At 41.7% G+C, this 23,306-nt stretch overlaps 1 long non-coding RNA gene across 1 annotated transcript in view; it reads left to right on the top strand.

Moving 5' to 3' along the window:
• LOC142046972 (uncharacterized) overlaps window positions 1-23,306 on the top strand; it is a 305,657-nt gene that overhangs the window by 119,575 nt on the left and 162,776 nt on the right. Inside the window, exon 2 of the long non-coding RNA XR_012656083.1 lies at window positions 5,110-5,222. This is a non-coding gene — a long non-coding RNA (uncharacterized LOC142046972). The remainder of the gene's footprint in view (window positions 1-5,109; window positions 5,223-23,306) is intronic.

Raw genomic sequence — 23,306 nt, 5'->3', positions numbered from 1 at the left:
TGTATAGACATGTATCCCTCTTGATACATTTTTATCTATCAATTCCACACTCTACAGGGGCTACTTTAATTTATTTCTTTATTTTTTAAAAGCCTCTGGTAAAGTTCAGTCAGCTCAGCCGTGTTTAGTGTCTTTCCATTTCCCCCCTTTAAGTACCTCTCTCTTTCCCCCAATAGCCCATTAGTGTTCTCATCTGTAAGCACTGCTTTTTTCCTATCATGAATGAGTTTTCTGCTTTCTGTCTGCATCTGCTGTTTTATCAGTCACTGACCTCCCAGCTGCACAGAAACATCTTGAAGTAGTGGCTAAAATATAGAATTAGAAATAGAATATGAGAAGCAAAATGGCTTAATTTCATCACACCTGGCCCCAGAAGCTGCTCAAACAGAAGTACCTTGTAATAGACACACTAGCTCAGAGAAGTATTTGCATTATATATATACATATATTTGAATCTTCATTGTTTAAAGGCTAAATGATGAGTGTGATGACATGTTGACTGATTGGATAAACAGTGCAGTTGGAAACAGCGATGCTTACTTGACTGTTTCAAACTAACAAACCTTCAGGTAAAAAAAAAAAATCACCTGTTTTGTTTTTCTTTGCTGTGTCATGATGTAATATTTTCAAATGGAAAAATCATTCTCAGTAATCGTTAAGGCTCCTTCCCTAAGTAAATAGGTGATTTGCTGAGACCTTAAGAAACAGGAGAATTGAGTCATCTCTGTAAAGTGTGTAACATGGATAGCTCCTGTCATTTGCTATTTCTTTGTTAAATGTTTTGATTACATTTTAAAGTAAGGGGTAGCATGGTGATCTCCAGCTCCTGAAGTCCTTACTGTTTCCACTCAACCATTACTCAGACAAATCATTTACTTAAGCCAGAGGTTTTTGTCTTACTAATGAATCGAGGTTTTAATTCTAAATTGTCCATTCTTCTCCCCTCTGTCCCCTCCTCGTTCTCCCGCCCCCCCCCATGTGTTCTGCAAACAGAATTTTAAATACAAGGTTTGAAGTTAAACTGTCTTGTTTACTTTTTCTTTAAGAAAATTTTTGCTAAGGGGGTGGAGAGACGCTCACAATTTATCACCAAGTTTATTTTATTTAAAACCATAAATGTTGGCAATGGGGACTGCATATTTGGCAATGGCAATTAAAGGTTACAAATATGAAATTCCCTGTGTTAGTGCTGTGCAAAGCTAAAATTGGGGGGCAGACTTGTTTCACTCCAGCATCTTTATGGACTGTAGTGGCAATTAGCAAGGTGATAAAGTTTTGGCAAAATCCTGGCTTTTGTAAACTGAATTAATAAAGGCAGTGGTGAGCTGGAGCTGGTTCACACTGGTTCGTGTGAACCAGTTGTTAACCCGCTTCCCTGCAAGGGGGCGCTGCGACTTTTATGGGCTCCAGCCAGGAAGTGATGTAATTCCTCCTCTGGCCGCCGGCGGCATGGTCCCTGTTGCTGCTGCTGCGCCACCCCTCCCCCGGCCTTCCCTGGCCCTGGGCCTCCCACTGCTGCCTGGTGGGCCTGGGCTGCGTCTGGCTGCTCTGAGCAGCTCGCCCTGTGAGTACCCGCCACCCTGCCCGCAGCCAGCCCCTGTCTCCAGCCAGCCCCTGCCGCACCCCCCTGTGGGCCTGCCTGAAGCCAGTCAGCCCCACACACCGCTGTCTCCAGCCAGCCCTGCACCCCTTACCCTGCCTGCAGCCAGCTCCTACCTCCAGCCAGCCCCACACCAGCCGTGTCTCCAGCCAATCCCTGCTCACCCCCTGCCCTGCTCGCAGGCAGCCCCGCACCATCTGCCTCCAGCTAGTCCTGCCCCATGTCCCTGTCTGCAGCCGGCCTCAAGTCCACTGGTGCCGTGCAGTTCCCAGAGCAGTAACCCTGTACACCTGCTTCAATGAGGGGGCAGGGAGCAGCTGGTACCCACACATATGCACACCCTAGGGTGACCAGACAGCAAGTGTGAAAAATCAGGATGGGAGTAGGGGGCAATAAGAGCCTATTTAAGAAAGACCCAAAAATCAGGACATCTAGTCACCCTAGCACACCCCCAAGGAGTGGCAGGGACCCACACATGTGAAATGGAGCTCATTTCTAGTTCAGGCCCATTTTTTTAAAAAAAAACTTTAGGTGGGGTTAACATACATCCATATTCTCCCAGACATGTCAGGCTTCTTGGTTCTTAAATTGCCGTCTGGGAAAATACGGACGTATGGTAACCCTATTGGTACAAAAAATACATACTGTGGCACATCCCTTAAATCAGAACTTTTTATAGGGAATCGGTCATTAAGATTTTGGCAGCTCATCACTAAATAAAGGTAATGTGAAAATCTAAAAGAGTAATATATTGAGGTTGTTGTAACATTAGGTATTTCAGCCTCTCCTCCATCCCAAGAGGCCCTTAGAAAAGATGCATTCAATTAAGAGGAAAGTGACTGCTATAATTGAAACTGTAGAGTTGACAATCTCCTCTTCAAGCAACAGTAGTGTTATCCCTGTATTTACTCTTAGTGTATATGGCAGTCTTTGAGCCAGGTCCCCCTTGCATACTTTAAGGGGACTTTGTCCTTCCTTTTGAACAGATGTGTGACCTCTTGTTCATGATCTCTTGAATGAAAACTGTCAGTGGACCAGGTCTTAGGCAGTCAGGCCTAGTGGTTGGAGTCTGAATGCCAGAGCCAAGGGTTGAGGCAGAGTTAGAATCAGAAATCAGAGCTGAGGATTGGAATTGGATTACCAAGAGTAAGGGAAGGCAGGAGCAGGACTGGTTCTGAAGTAGAAGAAAGGCAAGAACAGGATGGGAACATGGGCGGGTGCAGGGCAGGATCTGGGCTGGAGCAGTGGAGGAGTAGGGCTTGGAGAGACGAACACAGGGAGGCAGAGAGTCCATAGCCATGTGCAGGTGTATTGAACAGCCAGTGAGCTGCTGCTAGGTTTAAGTGGCCTGCTGGCTTCCTCAGCCAATCAGGCTGGGTAGTCCATCGGGCAGCCTAGCTGACTCATTAGGGCATCAGATGTACAGGAGGTGCCACTGAGAGCCTTACTTTGAATAGAGACTTTGTATGCTTTATATTGTTTTACATAGCTCAAAGGAGGCATAGCAGGGCTTCGAATAAGACTTAACCAGACCTTTGCTAGCCTGTCTGCCAGTAACTACTGTGACTGAGTTCTTTTCTGTAGCAACAAAGTAAGTCCAGGTACCTTTGTTAACATAAATCCCGCCATTATCTTTGGCCAGACTGGTGTGAGGCCCGACACTATGTTTTTCCATCTGCACACCATACCATGGCACTGAAGTGTCTCACATCTTTATTCTCTGCCATGCATGCAATGACTGCAAAACGTGTAACTTGCTACATGGTGGAGGATTGCTCAGATACCAACAGCTAGGGGTCTGGTCTGGGTGGTGTCACATAATGATAATATTCCGGAGATGAAAATTTCAGTTTCCTATAAATAAAGTGGAAGCACTTCCTTTACATATTATATAGAATGCTAAATAATGGCCTTTCGGCAACAAAAACTGTTTGAATAACTGTAAGACCACACATGTAAAATATCCATTCTACCTGTGGATTAGGTACATAGACTTTGGGATATTTGCATGTATGAGCATGCATCTGTTTTAGGCTGCAAATAATAGATCCCCATTTAAAAGTGTAGCTACAGTATAAAAGCTGACATGCTGATTCAGAACTGAAAAACAGCAGCTGAATCTTTTGAATACTCCTAATTGTACTTTTCTGTCAGTAGGAATATAGTCTACATATATCATTCACCTACCTACCTGTTTAAATATATTTCCTACCCATGGACTGAGAAAACACAATTGGAATTGATTATGTAATGAAGTTCCTCCCCCACCCACCCCGTAGCTATACTAAATAGAAAACATAATGTTAAGAAAGAAACTTTTCTATGGATGAGGCATTTGGTGTTACAGGCTATAAAGTACTTGTCACCAAAACTTAACTTTTTTTCGCAAAACATGTATAGGTACATACTTGATATTTGCAGAAACTTCGGCTTTTGCTGATACACTAACATTCATAATTACGTGTGAATTATAATTTTCTGAAGACAAGCATGCATGGGTTTAGAACTACAAACATCTCTGTGTGTTAAGCTTATATGAATGCATAAATGCATAGTGCCAGTGTTTTAGTTATTTCTGCTGATAAATATTCAGGAAGTCCTCAGAAATGATTGGGGTTGATTTTTAGTAGGGCCTCAACTTGGCTATCCCTTGTGTGAAGCCAGACCTGTGCATGCATTTCTTGACTTCCGCCTCCCTGCCCCCAGTGAAAATTCTATCACCTGCATGGACAAAGGGTAGAATCTTTCCACTGGAAATGTGAGTATTAGTGCACTGAAAATAGTCAGATTATAAAGCTTTCACATACCTCATTTTGGGACATACATATGTCCCTTTAATTGTGCCAATCCTCTTTTACAACTGCTGCATGTGGAGCACTTGTCTAGAGGCTGATAAAGTGCAGATACTACCTATTGAAGCACTAATGGCACTTCATTATAACTTGCTAGAGTGTGCTTATTAATAAAATAACAGTAATAAAAAGACCAATTTTTTTCGAATTTAGATGCCTATATAAAAGTACACAAGTACTAACTTAAGCATCTTTGGGCACCAGAATTTTTAAAAATGAACCCACAACTTTTTTCCTCTAGATTTAGTGTGTCTGCTGGTCTGACTAGAAAATAACCTAGCAGATTTCTCCCAAACTCAGGCTTCTCTGAAAGATATTGCCTAAAGATACCAAACAAACTCTATAATGTTTAAGCAAATAATCCGTATGAAGTTAAATCTCGGTGGCAATAAGTAACTTGAGAAATCTGTAATCTGCTGTAAACTTTTCTCTTGCCATGCCTGCAAAATATACAATTTTAATGGATCTACATGTTTCTTTATAGACAGGTGGTTGTGGTTTGCTACATCGTCAAAGAACCACTTTGTTAGACTATACAGGTATAGATGCAGTTTTCTTTTATTGTGCCATGTGCTTCACAGTAGTAGGTGCTGTAAAATAATGCATAGACCTCAATATTAACTGAATAAATTAATAGTTCCTTTCATTTCCTTTCAGTATATCAGCTGGCAGTTGAATGGGCAGGAGTTTTGAAACCCATAGAACTTTTCAGATTTAGTAATCTCATCATGAACAAGAACACCGGTACCCTACATGTCAGGAGTAAAAGTGTAAGTAGGAGCCTTTATTTTCACCTTTCTATTTGTTTTTATATGTGTTCTCATTCCTAATGTTTTGCCATCATCCTGAGTATTTTTTGGTAGCCTGTGGAACAAAGTAACTTTACCATTGTGGAAGCACCTGTGATAAGACCTCTGCTAACCTCCAATTCTCTTACTTAGTGCTATCTAAACTGTACAGAGCTCAGATTATTTTGGTAGCTCTAAGAGTTCTTTAGAATAAGAACTTTTTCCAGAAAGAATTATGTGCATTAATATTCAGAAGTATGGGAAGTTTCCTGAGCATTCATGAAACAGTCAGCTGGTATGTTCCCAGGAGGTATACAGGTCAAAAAGGGAGAAAAAATGGTGTGAACTTGCAAGTAAAGTGATCTCTTCAGTACATGCATAACTGTGTGAAAAGGCAGATGTTCAGATTAGACTTGATGTGCAAATATTTATGATGTGCCTAGCACTTTAGGCAGCATGGGAGTTGATAATGCTTTTTACAGCATTGTACAGTAAATACTTCTCTGTGAACAGTGATAATATGCCAATACTGTATGTGTTTGGATGATGAGGCATGCTTTACTTTCTCACCCTTCATTTTTTTTTGCTTATTTTTGGCTTTATCCCTCCTGTATCTTTCTCATAATATTCAAGACTACTAATGAAATATAGAATATCTTCTGAACCCATATCTTTTTTAAAAGACTGTAACAGAACAATGGTAACATGCAGTATTTAGAGACCTCTGCATCAGTGATTGTGCATGTCAGGGATGGAGGATAGCTGACTTTCTAATATAGTGCTTGTAAGTGAGGCTTCAGAATGTGCCCTTTTCTCTAATCAGCCAAGTGTATTTAAGGGACCACATACTAAATGGAGATGTGGAAGGGAAAGCTTTCTGCACCACCAGAAGTCATATCATCAGAACACATTTCTCTAGATGTTCACTCTTAATTACTTGTTCCTCCTCAGATAATTTTTTTTCTCTTTCTATAATGTTGCCATTTTAAAGTGATGGAATAAATCTGAATGAATATATTGATAGAGGAAAACGGCAGGAGTTTGGTAATCCTTCTAGTTAGTGTGCCGTGTCCATTCATTTCATAACCAGTTTAATGTAGCTTGTCTGGGAAGTCAACAAAACAGACTGTTACCACTATTTGATTGAACGAGGACATGCAGAAATTCTAAGGCTGTGTGAAAGAACCACTATAACATTAAATCTTGAAACTTGAGGTTCTCTAATATTAGTTTAATGAGATTTGACCAAATTTTGGTCAAAGACCTGAAGAATTTCTATTTCTCATGTAAGTAGAACTGTTTTAGAGCAAAAGTGTGTCAGCTTTCATTCAAACTATGATCCTACTTTGGTACAAAAACATCTGTCATTTAAATTTTGGGAAAGGTGAAATTTTGAAAGCTTTGTGAACATTACTATTGTATTGAAACATTCACAAAACTTATGCCCTGCAGAATGGTCTCCGCTATTCTTCCTATTAATGTAAAATCCTAATACATCCTGCCATGTGAACAGTATCTAAATCCTGCCATCTTGCAGCTATTAATTTTCTTCTAAGTGGGCACATAAAACACTATTTAAGTAATGAATGAAAAGAATCAACAAAAGCTGTGACCTTTGAGAGATAATTTTAAGCAAAACTGTAGCTGCTTGTTTTTGTTTCCCTTGCACATTGCTAGTGGAAACGAAAATATTTTTTTTTAAAATACAGTGTTCTATTTTAACAAGAATGGCTTTGGGAAAGCATTTCATTATGTTTGTTGGGTACAGCCAAAGGTTTTGTCTATCCACTGATGCTGACCGTAGACTTTCCGCAACTTCTGCTCTTGTCAGTTTGATTGAACTGGTGTTATCAGGGTTACCCACAGGCTTCCAAATGTCACACTCAGACCAAATATTTTATTGTGTAATAAGGAGCTGCAAATGCATAACAAAAAGTACCTCCAATTAATTAAATGAGATTTAAGAGGAGGATTATCACCTCAGTGAGAGGAGAAAATGACCCAAAAAATGATAAATGCCATCTTTTTATCAGAGAGAGGTTTTTATGATTCTAGGATTTCAGCTTCATCTGTAGTCCTTATCTTGTTTCATTGGCTTCAGAATGTCATTGCACATATATTAGCCTGTAAAGAAGAGAATCCTCCTTGTGTGTGTCTGGAGTGTTTTTGTTTTTGCTTTTCTACCAAATGTTGATTGTGAATCTAGCCTAAAAATGCTTTAAAGCTTATTTGTTCTACTACTTTGCCTGGCTTGCCTCACATCTGTCTGTAGAATAAGACAAACTAGAGATAGAAAAGACATTGATCACCTTTTCAGTCACTCTTCTCATACAGTATTTGAGTGATGTGTCCAAAGCAACTTAAAATTACTCAGGTTATGGTGCTTCTGTCATTTCCCAAATTCACAGTTCGTTTTGATCAATTTTATGGCCAAAGCACTTTAAAATTGGTCAATTTCACATTTTCAGATGTTTACATCTGAAATTTCATGGTGGTGTAACTGCAGGGTCCCAACCCAAAAGGGGGTTATGGGGGGTTACAAAACTGATATAGGGGGGTTGCGGAATTGACACCCTCACTTCTGCACTGCCTTCAGAGATGGGCTCTGAAGCGTGAGCAGCTGTAGAACTTCCTGCATCTGGGGTAAATTCCCAGAAGTGGAGGTGGGTCTGATCTCCCCTGTGCTGCTGGGAGAGCCCACACTGGGGGAGCTTCTAGCTGCTAGTCCTGGTGGAGCTGGGGAGGGACAGGCTTCCCTTTCCCCTGCATGGCTACTGGGAGCCTTCAGAGCTGGCAATAATCATGGAGCTTCCTGCAGTTGGGTCTCCCTCCCCCACCCGCCGAGAGCAGCTGTGCAGGGAAACCTCACTACTAGCTGTAATGGGCAAATGCTACTGCATGCTCGTATAGCATCTAGATATGTCGGCAGCAGACTGCATGTGAAGTCCTAGAAGTGCTCCAAAAGCACTTTCAACCCACAAAAAGTCACATAAAAGGAATCTTTTCAACAGCATATCAAGATTCTGGTGAAACAATAGATCAGAATTTTGCCAAACTTCACAGAATGGCTGACTCATGCATCAAATCTTAAAGATGAACTTATTGGTGATAGATTAGTAGTAGGGACAAAGGATGCAGGAGTTGAATGACAATGCTCAGCGAGACTACACAAACTCTACCAAGAGTTATAGACGTGCAAAGCTAGAGAACAAATTCACATCCAAATGCAGAGCGTAAATGGAGCAGACTACAGATTATTCAACCAACCAACACAGGAAAAGCTTGAAAATTCAGGGGAAAAATACATCAAAATGTATTCAAAAGCAAATGCACAAACACAAAGCAGAGCTGATAAACAAAATATCAAGGAAGACAGAACAGTTTGCAAACAACTGACTCACTCCAAATTAAAAAGAGAAGGTGGGTGAGGTAATATCTTTTATTGGACCAATGTCTGTTGATGAAAGAGGCAAGCTTGTGAGCTACAAGGAGCTCTCCCACAGGTCTGGAAAAGAGTGATCCAGACCTGTGGGGGAGTTCTGTGTAGCTCAAAAGCTTGTCTCTTTCATCAAGACTTGGTCCAATAAAAGATATTACCTCACCCACCCTGACTCTGTAACACCCTGGGACCAACACGTCTACAACAACAGTGCAAATAAGTGAAAATTGTTTATCCAAATTACTTAGGGCTAGATTGTCATAGTCCTTAACAGGCTATGCAGGGGAGTAACAAGGAAGTAAAAGCTTCCTTTACTCTCCTGCTCAATTTTGCTCAGTTTTTATCTTGCAGTGACCAGGACAGCTACCCTGATGCTCCCCTCTGAGTGAGTGGTCAGAGAGTGAGAAGACCCCTGGCTTTGCTTCCTCTGCTTATCAGCCAGAGTGATAAGCTGCTCCACGAAAAGGGGTGAGGTAATTTATTATTTCCCCCAGAACAAGAGGGGAAACAGAAGAGGAATTTTGACTGAGTCACAATTCAATCCCTGGGACAATGTAAATTTACATAGCTACAATCTAGCCATAAGTAAATACTTACTTATAAAAACTGATATATTAGCAGACGTGAATGATTCACCTACATATTTTCAATAGAGATTCGTAATGAATAGTTTGACCAGCTCTAGTTTTGGATTATTTTAAAGTCTGATTCCTCCCTCATTCTCATTCTTGAGAAATAATTGCCAGTGATTTGGTAGGTTCATTAGCTAACTTCCTTAACTGTAAGGACTAAAAAAAATCCTGTATCCCAAGAACAGATTGCATTGCTTGTGGCTCATATGCTGTCCCTTCCCCCAACACCTAACCCCAAACACACTGTGCAGTTTGGAGAGAATCAAATTGACAGGGAAAAAGCAGTGCCTCACTGTGACTAACTGCAGGGGACACTGAGGTGCCCCTTCATCTGTGAAGCCACCTTCCCCCCCGTTTTGTCAGTTTCTGTGAATGAGGGGCAGCAGACACATTTTAAGCAGCATGCACTCATACCTAGAACAGCAGCTGATGCACAGGAAATGGCTGGGAAAAATAAGTGTTTTCCCTGAAGCAACTTTTAACTCCTTTTGCATGTCCTCTGACTCTTCCAGAGAGGCAGCCAGGGGCTGGCAGCCTACAACCTCAATAGGAATATTGGCTGAGTAAGGATGGCAGGATTTGATGCATGGTAAATAGATATTTAAAGTCTGTCAGACAGGGACTTTAAGTGCTTTCATTGCATTGCCATGTGTACATCGCAATTTCCTCTACAGTGAAGTTCATCTCTGCAGGGAAAAAATTATAGCGAAAGGCTTTTTTGAGGAAGCAGTTGAGATCTAGTTCAAGTTTCTTTCCTCCAACTCTGTCTTGGATCCCCTCCAATCTGTCTTCCACCTTCTCCAAACTATGGCAATTGCTCTCACTAAGGTGTAGCCTGGGAATAATTTAGGATGCACCTGTCACAAAGAACAGGTTCTTGATTCATGCAGCTGCTCAGAATTAAGAAAATGAGATTGTTGACAAAACTCATTGAAACTTTGAGCTTCAATTAACATAAATATAATTGAAATAATAGAAAAATCTGTATATGGAAGAATAAGTATAGTCAAGTGGTTTCCTGCATTGTTCATACTTACAATCTTACATGGCACACACTTACAGCCTTATGGAGACCATCCAAAACAAAGATGTAAGAAAGAGTCGGTGGAGCATACCACAAAAGGAAGGTGCTGGGCAAAGTTTCCTACCTGGTCGCCCCTTGTCCTCATCTCTGAGTCCCAACTAGAGATGAGTGTGACAGCCTCTTTTTCCATTTCACCCGTATACATCCAGGACCACATATGATTGAGTCTCAGCCCTCTATTCATATTTGATATTCCAGGAGACCAATTTTAGGGTTCCAGTTGTCCATATGTGATATTCTGGTTGACCGTAATTACACTTCTGACAGTTAACCCAACCATTCATGTCAGTCCTTTTCCCAATAGCTTTGATATGTCAGTGTGGTAAGTTCTTATTGCAAAAAGCCCTTAAGATGCTACTCTGTGGTTTATCTGTTAGTAGAGCAATACATAATGTAAATATCACAGAATATCTATAGCTGAATTTTATAACCTTCAGTCAAGCACATAATACTCATGCCAGCTTAAACCAGCTGCCAACTTCTACAGGGCCTCACTCAAAACCCTTAACGCCTAAATTTATTACCTATAGCCAAGCCTACTTTTAATACATGTATTTTGGTTCTGCTACTTCTTGTTACAGCTTTAATAACTTCAATTATTATTTCTATAAGCATGCTTAGCAGATTATATTTTACCCAAAACTATAGACCCTCTAAGATCAGGTCAGGGGTCAACAAAGGTAACCAACTATCTTTTCCTGGCTGAATATCAGTACCTATTCTCCATCCTCTTGATCTTTGATTGCTAATATTTTTGATGCTGTCAATCACACACACTTTCTTAAAAGCTTCTCCTCTTCTGGCTTTCATGACTCGATCTCCTGGTTCAGCTACTACCTCTCATTGTTCCTTCAACATATGTTAGTAGGTCTTCTTCCTTCCCTATCCATGTCTCCATGTAATTCCCACATTACTTCATCTTTTACCCCCTCCATCCTTTTTCACCAATTCATGAGGCTTTAACTACCATCTTTACGTTGGTAACTCTCAGATCTGCCCTGTCTCATTCAACCTCTCTCTGATGTGCTGCCCTGTATGCCTCAATGCCAATGTAAATTTAACTTGGCCAAAACTGAGTTCCTGGTCTTTCCTCCAAAACCATCTTCATTCCACTCACCTTCTCTGTCATGGATGACATCATTGGTATTTGTTTTTCATTACAGTAGTCTAGAGGACCTAACTGAAATTGGGAGTACCATTATGCTAGGCTCTATACAAACACATATTAAGAGACTGGCCTTGCCCAATAGGTCAGTGGCAGAGCTAGGAATAGAAATACAGTCTCCTGACCACTAGATGACATTGTCATCCCACCAGGCTAACAGTTATGCGTTTTCTTTCTGTCCAGATAGCCAAAACCGTCATCATTTCCCATCTTTATTATTGGAACCTTCTTCTAGCTGCTTTGACACAAGTATCATTCCACTCTAAACAATGCAAATTCCACAGTCTCCCTTGCCCATTGTTTTGACTATATCATTCCCCAAGAGAAGCTTGCCCTAACTTCCCTGTTCCATTGCATCAAGTTTAAGTTGGTGGCCTTCACTTCCATGACCTCTCTCATCACTGTCCCTTCCTACTTTTCTTTTCTTGTCAATTACTGCAACAACCTGTTAGCCTTGTCAATTCATTAGTCAACCAGCCTCGTCACACATTCTTCCATGTTTTTCCTCATATATGAGACACCCTCCTTGAAGTAATCCGTATGGTGCCTGTGCTCCCGATATCTCCCTCCCTTTAAAATTTAAAGGATTTAAAGTTTTTAAATCCTTCCTTGAGACCAATCTTTTATTTTAGACCCATAAGAAACTGGATGACACCCATTGACTACAGTGAGGAGCATATGGCATGGGCTTGACTTGCAGTAGTTGGGTGCGGGGAATAAATGTTGTTAAACTTGTTTGCATCCCTCTCCCCCACCATCATGTCACTTATCATTTTAAATTGTAATAACAGAATCCTAAAATCATTGATGTGTAGGACTGGAAGGGACATTGAGAGGTCCTTTAGTCCTGCTTTGAATTCAGGGGACTGGACTAAGTAATATCTAAATCATACCTGACAGGCATTTGTCTAAAATGCTCTTAAAAATCTCCAGAGACAGAGATTCCACAATCTCATAGGCAATTTATTCCAGTGCTCAATTACCCTGACAGTTAGGAAGCTTTTCCTAATGTCCAACCTAAACTGCCCTTGCTGCAATTTAAGCCCATTGCTTCAGAGGTTAAAGAAAACAGTTTTTCTCCCTCCTCCTTGTAACAATCTTTTATGTACTTGAAAATTTTTAACATTCCCTCCACCCTCAGTCTTTTATTCTCCAGACTAAATAAATCTAATTTTTTCAAACTTCCCACATAGATCATGTTTTCTAGACCTTTAATCACTTTTTGTTGCTCTTCCCTGGACTTTTCCCAATTTGTCCACATCTTTCCCGAAATGTGGCACTCATAACTAGACACAATACTCCAGTTGACTCCTAATCAGCCTGGAGTAGAGCGGACAAATTACTTCTTGCTTACAACATTCCTCCTAATACGCCCCAGAATGCTGTTTGCACACATGCACTCTCTCTCACGCTCGCTTGCTGTCTCTCGCTCTTTTTTTTTTTTAAACAATGTTACACTTTTGACTTGTATTTAGCTTGTAATCCATTCTGATCCCCAGATCCCTTTCTGCAGTACTTCTTCTTAGGCAGTCATTTCCCATTTTGCATGTGTGCAACTGATTGTTGCTTCCTAAGTAAAGTACTTTGCATTTGTTCTTATTGTCCTACCTCCAAAGCACCTGCAACCCTCCCAGCTTGGTTTTGTCCACAAATTTATAAGTGTACTCTCTGTCATTATCTAAATAATTGATAAAGATATTGAACAGAACCAGACCCAGGACTGATCCATTCAAGACCCCACTCGATATGCTCTTCCAGCTTGACTGTGAACCACTGATAACTACTCTTTTGGGAATGGTTTTCAAACTAGTTATGCCCCCACCTTATAATAGCTCCATCTAGGGCAATCTCTTCAGGGTAAGGGATGTGTTTTATAGATTGTGCAATGGCTAGATCAATGGTCTCTGAGCCTGATCAGATCCTCGGCACTATTGCAATATATGTTTGTCACCTTCGGTAGACAGCTGCTACCAGTCTCCTTGATTCAGGATGTAGTCTAATGGGCCACACTTACTCCTTGAGTCAGCAGTAATTAAGTGGCAGCTCCCTGCAGAGTTTCAATACCTGCTAATAGAGTGGCCACTGGAGGATCTTGTTACATGTGGACGTATTTCATTCATAACAATCGGATATTGTGACTTAAATGCTAAATTGTGGCTTTAGTCTGTACTCTGGTTAGACAGCCTCTCCACTCAAAAATTTAATCATGTTCAAATTCTATTTTAGGTAACTGAATTAGCTATTGTGATGATGACTAGTCAGTGGGAATGAGGGTTAGCATTGTCACCGAACTTTGTTCGTGTGTGTGTAAACCTGGCTGAATTGGGTAGTGAAGCTAAGCCCATAGAAAGGAGGTGAGGCAGTGTTGTATGCATGCCTTAATTAAGGTGCAGCCTAAACTCTGGTATCTGTGGTAGAGCCCTGGCTCTGCCCCCTCTGCAGCTGTCCCCTGTGGGGTTTCTAGCATTGCTCTCCCGTGTTGCAGCCTGATGGTTCTTGGATGCTGGGAGTGTACAGACAGAGTTTGTGTCTGACCACTTTGCACAATGGGATGAAAATAGAATATGGCTGTTTGTATCTTGATACCTCCTCTCCACTGTCTATGCTGCAATCCAGGACTAGACACAAGCTGTCCCAAAACTTTCATATGAAAAGTAAATATTCTCTACAATTAGCTTTCAACGTGGAGCTGAAAGACGTGCAGATCAGGTGTCTGCACTGGCTAAAAACCATATTAAACGCCCAAAGAAATTAACACCAATTCAAGGTAGCCCAGTTAATGTCTTGTGCCATTACATAATGTAGAGAGTAGCTAAACTTAAATCTCCAAAAACTATGAAGTTGTGCTTGAGTTAGGCAGTGTTTTGGACTGCACTGTTGGAAATGAAGAGCTCTAGCAATGCAAATGTAAACCTCGGAAACCAGAAAATACACAGATTATAAAGTACATGGCTCTCTGCAACACAGCCTTAACTGTGCCCCCTGCAGCTGTTAACACCAACAGGAATGGTCAAGTGAAGATGGTGCAAACATTAACAAATTACCAAGGGAAGCGATGCATTGTCCATCTCTTGATGTCTTCAGATCAAAAATGAATGCCTTTCTAGAAGATGCATCTTAGTCAAACACAAGTTGTTGGGCTCAATACAGACATAACTTGTTGAAATTCTATTGCTTGTATGATATAGGTGGTCAGACAACATGATATAATCCCCTCTGCCTTTAAAATCCATGAATCTATAATTAGATATGAGGAAAGATCAAAAGAATGTGCCATTGTTTGTGCTCTGTTCCACAGATTTGAATTGCGGTGTTCACCTACATGCACTCCAGCTGTGTTAGATGGCAGAGGGATTAGTTGGAGCAGCTTGGCAGAGCTGTGACTATGATATGGGAAGAGGTGCATGTGTACCTTGAGGAACCAGATATACGTCATTCAGACAGAATTTTGTAGTCTGTTTTGGTAGAGGTGTGCTAGAGCGTTGTTTTGCCATGGGGATTGTCAGCAATCTGGTGGCATACATGGCTGTGATCTCCAGGGTATAGTAAGAGGTAAGCAATATGGTATTGCAGAAGGAATCCTCGGGTCAAGGTTGAAGGGCTGGTAACAGCAAGTCTGGGGTGAGTTGTGTGGCGATGTCTCAATATTTGAGTGTAGGCTGCTCTTGTTTTCTACGCCTAAACTCAAGTTCTGCCTTAGCAAAGAGAAGACATTAGACTTTGTTCTACAGTACTCGTGTGTTCTGTTCCCAAAGTGTCCAGTAGTACCTGTAAGGGGAGAGTGCTAGTGTGCTGGGGTATTGTTCAATGAGGATATGATAGCCTCTACCCCATAAGACAGACTGTACCCCATGTTTACCACTTCTATATGGTTATGATATGTTTTGTATAAAGTATGCCTTGAGGTATCATTTGAAAACTCATAATTAACTGAACATCATTGTCCTGTTAAAATGTGCATATCAACATTGTACATGCCAGCGATGGGCAACAACATGGGAGGTGGGGCTCAGGTGAGCAGCTGGGGGTGTCCCATTTTCTCTTTGGGAAATATGGTCATCCTGTCTAGCTGTCAGTTCAAGGTCAACATGCTAAAATAGAGCTCTTATGCTATTGGCCCCATCTATTTCCTTTTTCAATCATTGTGAACATCACCACCATCCTACCTGTCATTCAAGTTTGTAACCTGGGCATCGTCTTCAACTGGAACTCTTGATTCTCACATCCAAATCGTGCCTATTCTTTCTGTATAACATATCTAAAATATGGTCTGTCCTATCCCTCCACATGGCTAAAACTCTAGTCAAGGCTTTCATCATCTCAATTACTGCAGCATCCTTCGCTGTCTGTGACACATGCAGCCCTGCCCCACTCATATCCCACTCAGAATGTTGCTGCAAAGATTATTTTCTTTGCTCATCACTTTGCTCATGATATCCCTTTCTTTGCATCCCTCCATCGTCTCCCCTTCTATATTGCATCAAATACAAGTTGTTTGTCTTCCTTTTCAAGGCCCTTCACAGCATACCTCCACCCTACCTACCATCCCTTTCAGTATCAAGAGTTTGACTCCCAAATTTGATTGGCCCATGATGTCAGCCTCCATCACCCGATTGTTAAATTTTCAATTGGGCACCTTTGTGCTTTCTCCTATGCTGCCCCCCTTTTGTGGAAAGTGCTCCACATAAACATCTGCAAAACCCTTTGTTTTTTTTCCTTCAAAACTCTTCACTGTTGTGGTGCCTACAAAAAAACCTAACAACGCTTAAGCTACTGGTATGCTGAAACGACCACTCATTACGCTGACCAATATATTTTCATGGTTGCCTTGTACTCCGCTGGCTGGCTGTGTTCATCACTTGTCTCTCGTCTTATATTTAGATTGTAGTATTGTTTGGGTGAGGGTCTGCCTTCTCGTTTTGGGTTTGTACATCACCTAACACAATAGCAATACAAATAGTAATCAGGAACTGGGCAGAGGATGCAGGAAGAGTGCAGGGACTAGCATGGAGTTAGTGGGGACATGTTCTGAAGGGATGAAGACATGGGGGGACAGAATTCCCCTCAGCCCCATTGCATGGGTCTGACCCCTCATTTCCATTCCACCCTTCATCGCATGGTTCTAGCATCCCCATACTCCTATTCCCTGCCCCTTTTCCTCCTGAAATGCTCAGGCTCCCTCACCACCTCCCCACTGCTCTGACACTGCTTCCTAGTTGAATGTTTCCACCATTCCCTTCATCACTTTTGCTGCTTCAAGCCCACACAGCAGGATCAACCTTATTCTTTTATCGCTCTTATACCCTGGTAAGTTTGGCAGGGCCATGCTGAGGAGGGAAGGTGATGGGGCCCTGAGTACTGTATTTATCAGCTGGAAGTGGAAAGGGGCTAGGGCAGGAGAATGGAGATGCAGAGCCTCTTCCCCTAATGGGAGCATAGAGTATGGGGCTCTACCTGTCCACCTGCAACATAGGCTGCTGAGAGAGGTGTGAAGTGGCCCAGGCTCTCAATTAGATGTTCTCAGATGAACAAGAGCAGCCCATGGAGATATATGTAGCACAAAACAATAGCTCTGAGAGCTACAAACTGCTCCATTGTTCTCAGTGGGTGTTTGCATCTTCCCTTCCAGGGTTTCAGCATTTGTGGGTCAGTCCCACACACTGTTCCTCACCCTGGTCTCAGCACTGTTCGCCTGGTACATGCTCTAGGTATGCATATGCTCAGCTTCCAACTACAATCTCAGTGCTGTGTACTACATCAGGCACAAACATGCCCATTCCATACACCCTGCCTCTTTTCAGCTCTGTATACCTGTGCGATGGTTGGAGCAAGCTCACTCCAAACTCTTCGTCTTGCTTTCATCATTGTGGTGTTGTATTAATTTAGAGGGACTATATTGGCCCAAAGAGCCAGTCAAAGGTGTTAACATAACCCAGTCACTGCTTCAACATTAAACAGTCTTAACCAAGGTTCAGGGTTTGGTATACAGAGACCTCAGCCCAGCAAACATACCATAAAATGCTTTTAATCCTTTACTAAATATACAGAGAAGGAAAAACTGAGTACGTGAAATGCAAAATATTAAGCAAGGCTTTCATTTCAACAACATTCCTTGTTCTTTCCCTTTAGCTGGAGATAGTCTTTAGAAAGAAAACCCGTCTTGTTTCACAGTCTCTTAGATGGTACCAAAGATGGTAATACCTGTTCTTTCTGGGGGACAGAGACGAAGGTAGTTGAAATGGGCTGGAACTATTGCTGTAGTCCACTCCCATATATAGATGAAACAAGATAAACACAACCACAAGGGAAAAGAAAAGATGGAAAATGCAGCTTTTATCTCTAATACTGACTCTCACTTGGGACCTCACTGCTGGAAAAACAAAGGCACAGCATGTAGTCCTATCTGTCACTCCAAACTCGTACCTGCATTGGGCATTGCTTTTAGTAGCTTTTCCGGTCACAGGCTTACAGCAGTATTACAAAATACGCCGTTTTGGCTAACTAACCAGACAGGAAGCAAAAGGAGCAGGCTAGGAAGGAGAAAAAATAAGATGAGGAAGGACAAGGACACAGGGCAGGGGAAGACAGACTCACTTCTCAAGTGGTGGTTGAGATTGAGCGAATACTGGTAGAGGTGGTGATGTCATCTGGGTCCATCTCTCTGGGCCAGTCCAGTCAGGACATGTCTCAGGATTAGGATGAAGTTCCAGGGTCCCCAGGTGATGGGGCGTGGTAGCCATGATGGTGAAGCTCATTCCTTCTCCTTCTCTGTTAGCTAGTGTGTAGCAATCACCAGCTTTTCTCCTGCTGATTTTCATCTCAAAGTCTCTCTCTTTTAAAAAAATGAACTCCAACAAGGAATACTGGGTGGAATAGCCCATCCCCTCATTACTTTGTCTTCCAATTAGGCTAATTTCTGACAAATCAGTTTTGGTTCACTGATTTCTGAACCCACAATGCTCTTATTTACCAGGTATGATTTTAACACAGTCCTGGACCTTGAGTAATATTAGCTGGCCTCTTTGTTTGGGGCTAATTTAGTCTCTTTCACTTTTGCATTTTCCCAACAACTCTTGTTTGTTATAGGTTACTGTGACATCTTATGAACTTACAGTACGTACTTTTTTACAGTTAAGCTAAAAAATAGAGTAAATGTTTAGGTCCAGTTATCACAACAGCAGGGAGATATTTTGAAGGAGGGACAAAAGTGGGGGTAGGAATGTGGAGAGGTTTGTGGGGCAGAGTTAAAGCCCTGACTGCACAGCTGAGACCCCTAGCTTTTCTGCCCACCTTCTCCTGCACTACTATTCTGGCATCATCTTTATCACTAGAAGGGTGGAATGATGAGCCTGGTGCCCCTTCTCAGCTGCTGGAGGCAGTATGGGAAAAATGGGACGTTCTGGCTTCTTTTCCCTGAATAGGGACCAGTGAAATGAAAGGGAGCCATGGAACCCTCTCCCTTTGCCTGATGGAGTAGCCGTGGTGAGAGAATTGTGGGGGAAGGGCACAAATAATTCCACTTCCTTCCCCACAAAATGTCTTCAGATTGGAAGGTGCCCGTATAGTTCTGTTTTGTCAGCAATTCTGGCCTCTGAGATCACTGAGATCCCTTGGAGGATGATCATTATTTGTCAAAGGATCATAGAAAAACTACTTGTTTTTGGAAACAATCATTGAACTGGGTTTTCAAAGACAGTTTGAATGATCCTGTATGCTAACAAGGGTCATTGTCTAGGGGTGTTTTGGTTCCTCAGTAGCTGTGCCACAGCTCAGTCTGAAGGATGACACATTCATAGATTCCAAAGCCTGAAGGAACCCTTCTGATTGAGTCTGATCTCCTGTATAACACAGGCTGTAGAACTTCCCCAAAATAATTCCTAGAATATAGGAAAACATCTCATCTGGATTTAAAAATGGTCAGTGATGCAGAATCTACCAAGATTCTTGGTAAATTGTTCCAATAGTTAATAAACCTGTCAAAAAATTACGCCTTATTTCCGGTCTGAATTTGTCTCGATTCGACTTCCAGCCATTGGAGCATGTTATACCTGCTAGATTAAAGAGACAATTATTAAATATTTGTTCCTCATGAAGATCATAGACTGTAATCAGCTCCCCTTATGCTTCTCTTTAAGCTAAATAGATTGAGCTCCTTGAATCGGTCTCTATCTAAATCGTGTTTTCTAATCCTTTAATCATTCTCATGCTCTTCTCTGAACTGTCTACAATTCATCAACATTTTTGAATTGTGGGCCCCAGAACTCGACCCAGTATTCCAGCAGAGTTGCACCAGTGCCAAATAGAGGTAAAATATCCTCTCTACTCCTATTCAAGATTCCCCTGTTTATGCATCCCAAAATCACACTAGCTCTTTGGCCACAGCATCATATTGGGTGCTCATTCCAGCTAATTATCCAGCTCAAACAAAACATTTTGTTTAACCTAAAACAATAGTTTTGTGTTTTTTTTTCAGAACAGCCAGTGAACAAAAAAGAGTTATTTGCACAACTCTATCAATAACGCATTTCATGTATTCAATATCTGTCCCAGGGTAGACCTTCAGCACTGAGGGGAGAAGTGAACACCAATGCTCTGCACTTTGGAGTTCCCATCTCAGACCCTGACCTCAGTCAGAAGGCTGGATTTGCTTCTCAAATTATTCTGCCTTCCTAAGACTATTTCCTAACCCTAAGAGTGAACAAGTAAGACCATTCTCATGGATAGAGTGACGGGAAATCATTCTAACGTGCTGACATTCTAGTCTTTGAATCCTTTTCCTCTTCAGAGCAGAAGAAAAGAAATGCCTTTAACCTCAACAGGGTGTTTGTGTTGTCTATTTGTTATGGCAAGAGAAAGCAGTGAGTAGTGGAATTAGTTACTTTTAAATATAACAGGTATGTTTTTAAGTGGAAAGGTCAAAAGTTTTATGTATTGTGACAAAGCTCCGACTTTGTCTCAGTGTGTCCCACGCTTCCAGGTAGATTACGCTAGCCTCAGAGGCTCACTGTGACCCTCTATGTAGCCCTTCTCTCTCTAGAGGCAAGAGTTACAGCCTACTGAGCCATTTTTAACATAAGCTAGCAGGGGAGGTGGGAAGAAGCAACCCTTTCTCACACAGTCCCTGTTGTCTCAAGTCTCTGTGATTGATTGTGGAGAGTGGGGGAGAGCAGGGAGCCTGGGTTCGCCCTCTACTCCAGGCTCCAGCCCAGATATCCTAATAGCAGCAGCAATCGGTAGCTGACTTTTTGAAACAGGACAAGTACAATTCCCTGGGCCACTTCCTCACAGCAGCCCCCACTTCCTCAATAACTACTTCACCCTTACCTCAGGGCCTCCTTCCTTGTGCCTGATAGGGTTTGTACTGCCTAGTTTCTCCAGCAGTACAGCTTCCTCCTACAGCTCCTGACACACACCACACTGACTAACTGGGAGGCTTTTAACCAGTTCCAGACAGCCCTTGATTGGCTTCAGGTGTCCCAATCAACCTACCTATCTCCACTGCTTTCTAGACGGACCTTAATTGGCCCCAGGTGTCATGATTAACCTGGAGCAAATGCCATTTGGTTACCATAGTACCAGGGGTTTGTTTAGTCTGAGGTTAACATACTTGTTCCTCACTACTTTCCTATAGCCATCTGGCCTTGCCCCATGACAGTATGGGTTTGGACAATGGGAACACACATGTAATGTTCTGATTGAGGGGACCATTGTTCAGGAGTTATAATTTTTTTTAGGCCTCTTTTAAGAAGTTGGACTTCAGAAGACAATTCCACTGGAATTTTCTGGCCACTTTTGTACCCAAAAGCTAGTTAATCAAAGAGTTCTTTGTCAGAAATTCCTCATAGATTCATAAATAGTTAAGGAATAGAGCTAGATGAATAATTCAAAACTAATTCTGTAACAACTTTCATTTCTCTTTGTTAGTGAATTGTCTGTAAATAAATTATGATTTTCTTAAACTTATTTGTTCAAAAATATTTGCCCAATCATTTCTCGGAACAATTTTTCATCTGTAGCTGGTTTGTGGAATATACAAAATTCAAACGGTTCCAATTGGACATCTAGGTCACATGATACTTGGTCTCTTGTCGAAAGTGACTGAGGATGAGAGGAAGGATGGTTCAGAAATTTGGGTCCTAACCTGGGCCATGGGAGACACAGGCTCAATTCCTCCTCCACCACAGATATCCTGTATAACCCTGGTCAAGTTCCTTAGTGTCTCTGCACCTCAGTTCTCCCCATGTGTAAAATGAGGATAATAGTTCTTCCCTATTTCACAGGGGGATTGGGAGGATAAATTCATTAAAGACTGTAAGGAGTTCAACTACTATGGGCCATATAAAATCATAGTTTGAATGAGTACTTGTTTACAATTTCAGTATCCATTTCCTTGGAAATATTTTCTAATGTTATCTCAAAAGTTTGTGTTTCTGTAAATGTTCTCAGCAAATTCAGGCATTCACGGAATGCAAACAAATATGAGATTTTAGATTTAAATAAGAATTATTTGTATCTTGTGGCAGGAAAGTAAGCCCCCTGAAAACATAGATGGCTAGCCCTAATAGATCTGTTGGATCTGGAAAAAAACGAACAGGAATTTGTTCTACTCTTCCATTGCTGTCCATCAATATAGCTTTTCAGACACTTGTATGTTTTTTTTAATCCAGGACAATGTAATGCGATCTCCCTTTTTTCCTCTTTTCCTCTTCCAGTGATAAATTTTTGAGATGGTATTTTTTTTGGTTTGCATAAAGGTGCTCTTGCAAATGTATGGAAAACTTCAAATGTATGGATGCAAAAATGTTTGTGCCTAAAGAGCACAATTACCTGGCTGTTCAGGAAGCCTCATGGCTTGTATGTGAACATGCAAGCACATGTGTTAACCAAAATTTTCTTGCATGTATTTGTGTATTGGTGTGCCTGTGTTGAGTAGGCATATTTTTTGCACGTCCAACACTATTTATTTATGCTGTTCTATAAGGCCAAAAATTAGAGTGAGTCACGCAACTCAAACTCCTACAGACCACTAGCCAGTGTGGGATTTTTTTTCCTTAGCATATCTATATATGCATTATACCCTTCCCCTCCACCCTCTGAGTGTTTGTCTATTTCTCTAAATTATGAGTGTCATGGTATAATTCCCCACCCTGAACCTTAGCGTGCAAAAGATGGGGTACCAGCATGAATTCCTCTAAGCTTAATTACCGGCTTAGTACGTGTAGTGCTGCCACCAACCAGGAATTCCAGTGCCTGGTACGCTCTGGTCCCCCCAAAACCTTGCCCGGGGACCCTCAAGACCCAGACCCTCTGGATCTTAACACCAGGAAAGTAAACCCTTTCCCCCGCCGTTGCCTCTCCCAGGCTTCCCCTCCCTGGGTTACCCTGGAAGATCACTGTGATTCAAACTGCTTGAATCACAAAACAGAAAAGAAAATTCACCTTCCTCCCTTCTTCTCTTTCCTCTCCCTGAGAGACAGTAATCCTGGCTCAGAGAGAAATTAGCCTTTCTCTCCCCCTTCCCTCCTTTCTCCCCACCAATTCCCTGGTGAATCCAGACCCCGTCCCCTGGGGTCTCACACCACAATCAGGTTCTTAAACAAGAAACTTTCAATTAGAGAGAGAAAAACAGTAAAAATTATCTTTGTAAATTTAAAATGGAATAGGTACAGGGTCTTTCAGCTATAGACACTGGGAATACCCTCCCAGCCTAAGTATACAAGTACAAATTAAAATCCTTTCAGCAAAA

This window comes from Chelonoidis abingdonii, chromosome 6 (assembly GCF_003597395.2).
Source record: "Chelonoidis abingdonii isolate Lonesome George chromosome 6, CheloAbing_2.0, whole genome shotgun sequence".
Classification (NCBI taxonomy): domain Eukaryota; kingdom Metazoa; phylum Chordata; order Testudines; family Testudinidae; genus Chelonoidis; species Chelonoidis abingdonii.
Note: the sequence above shows the minus strand (reverse complement) of the source record. Positions and strands in the feature narration are given on the sequence as shown.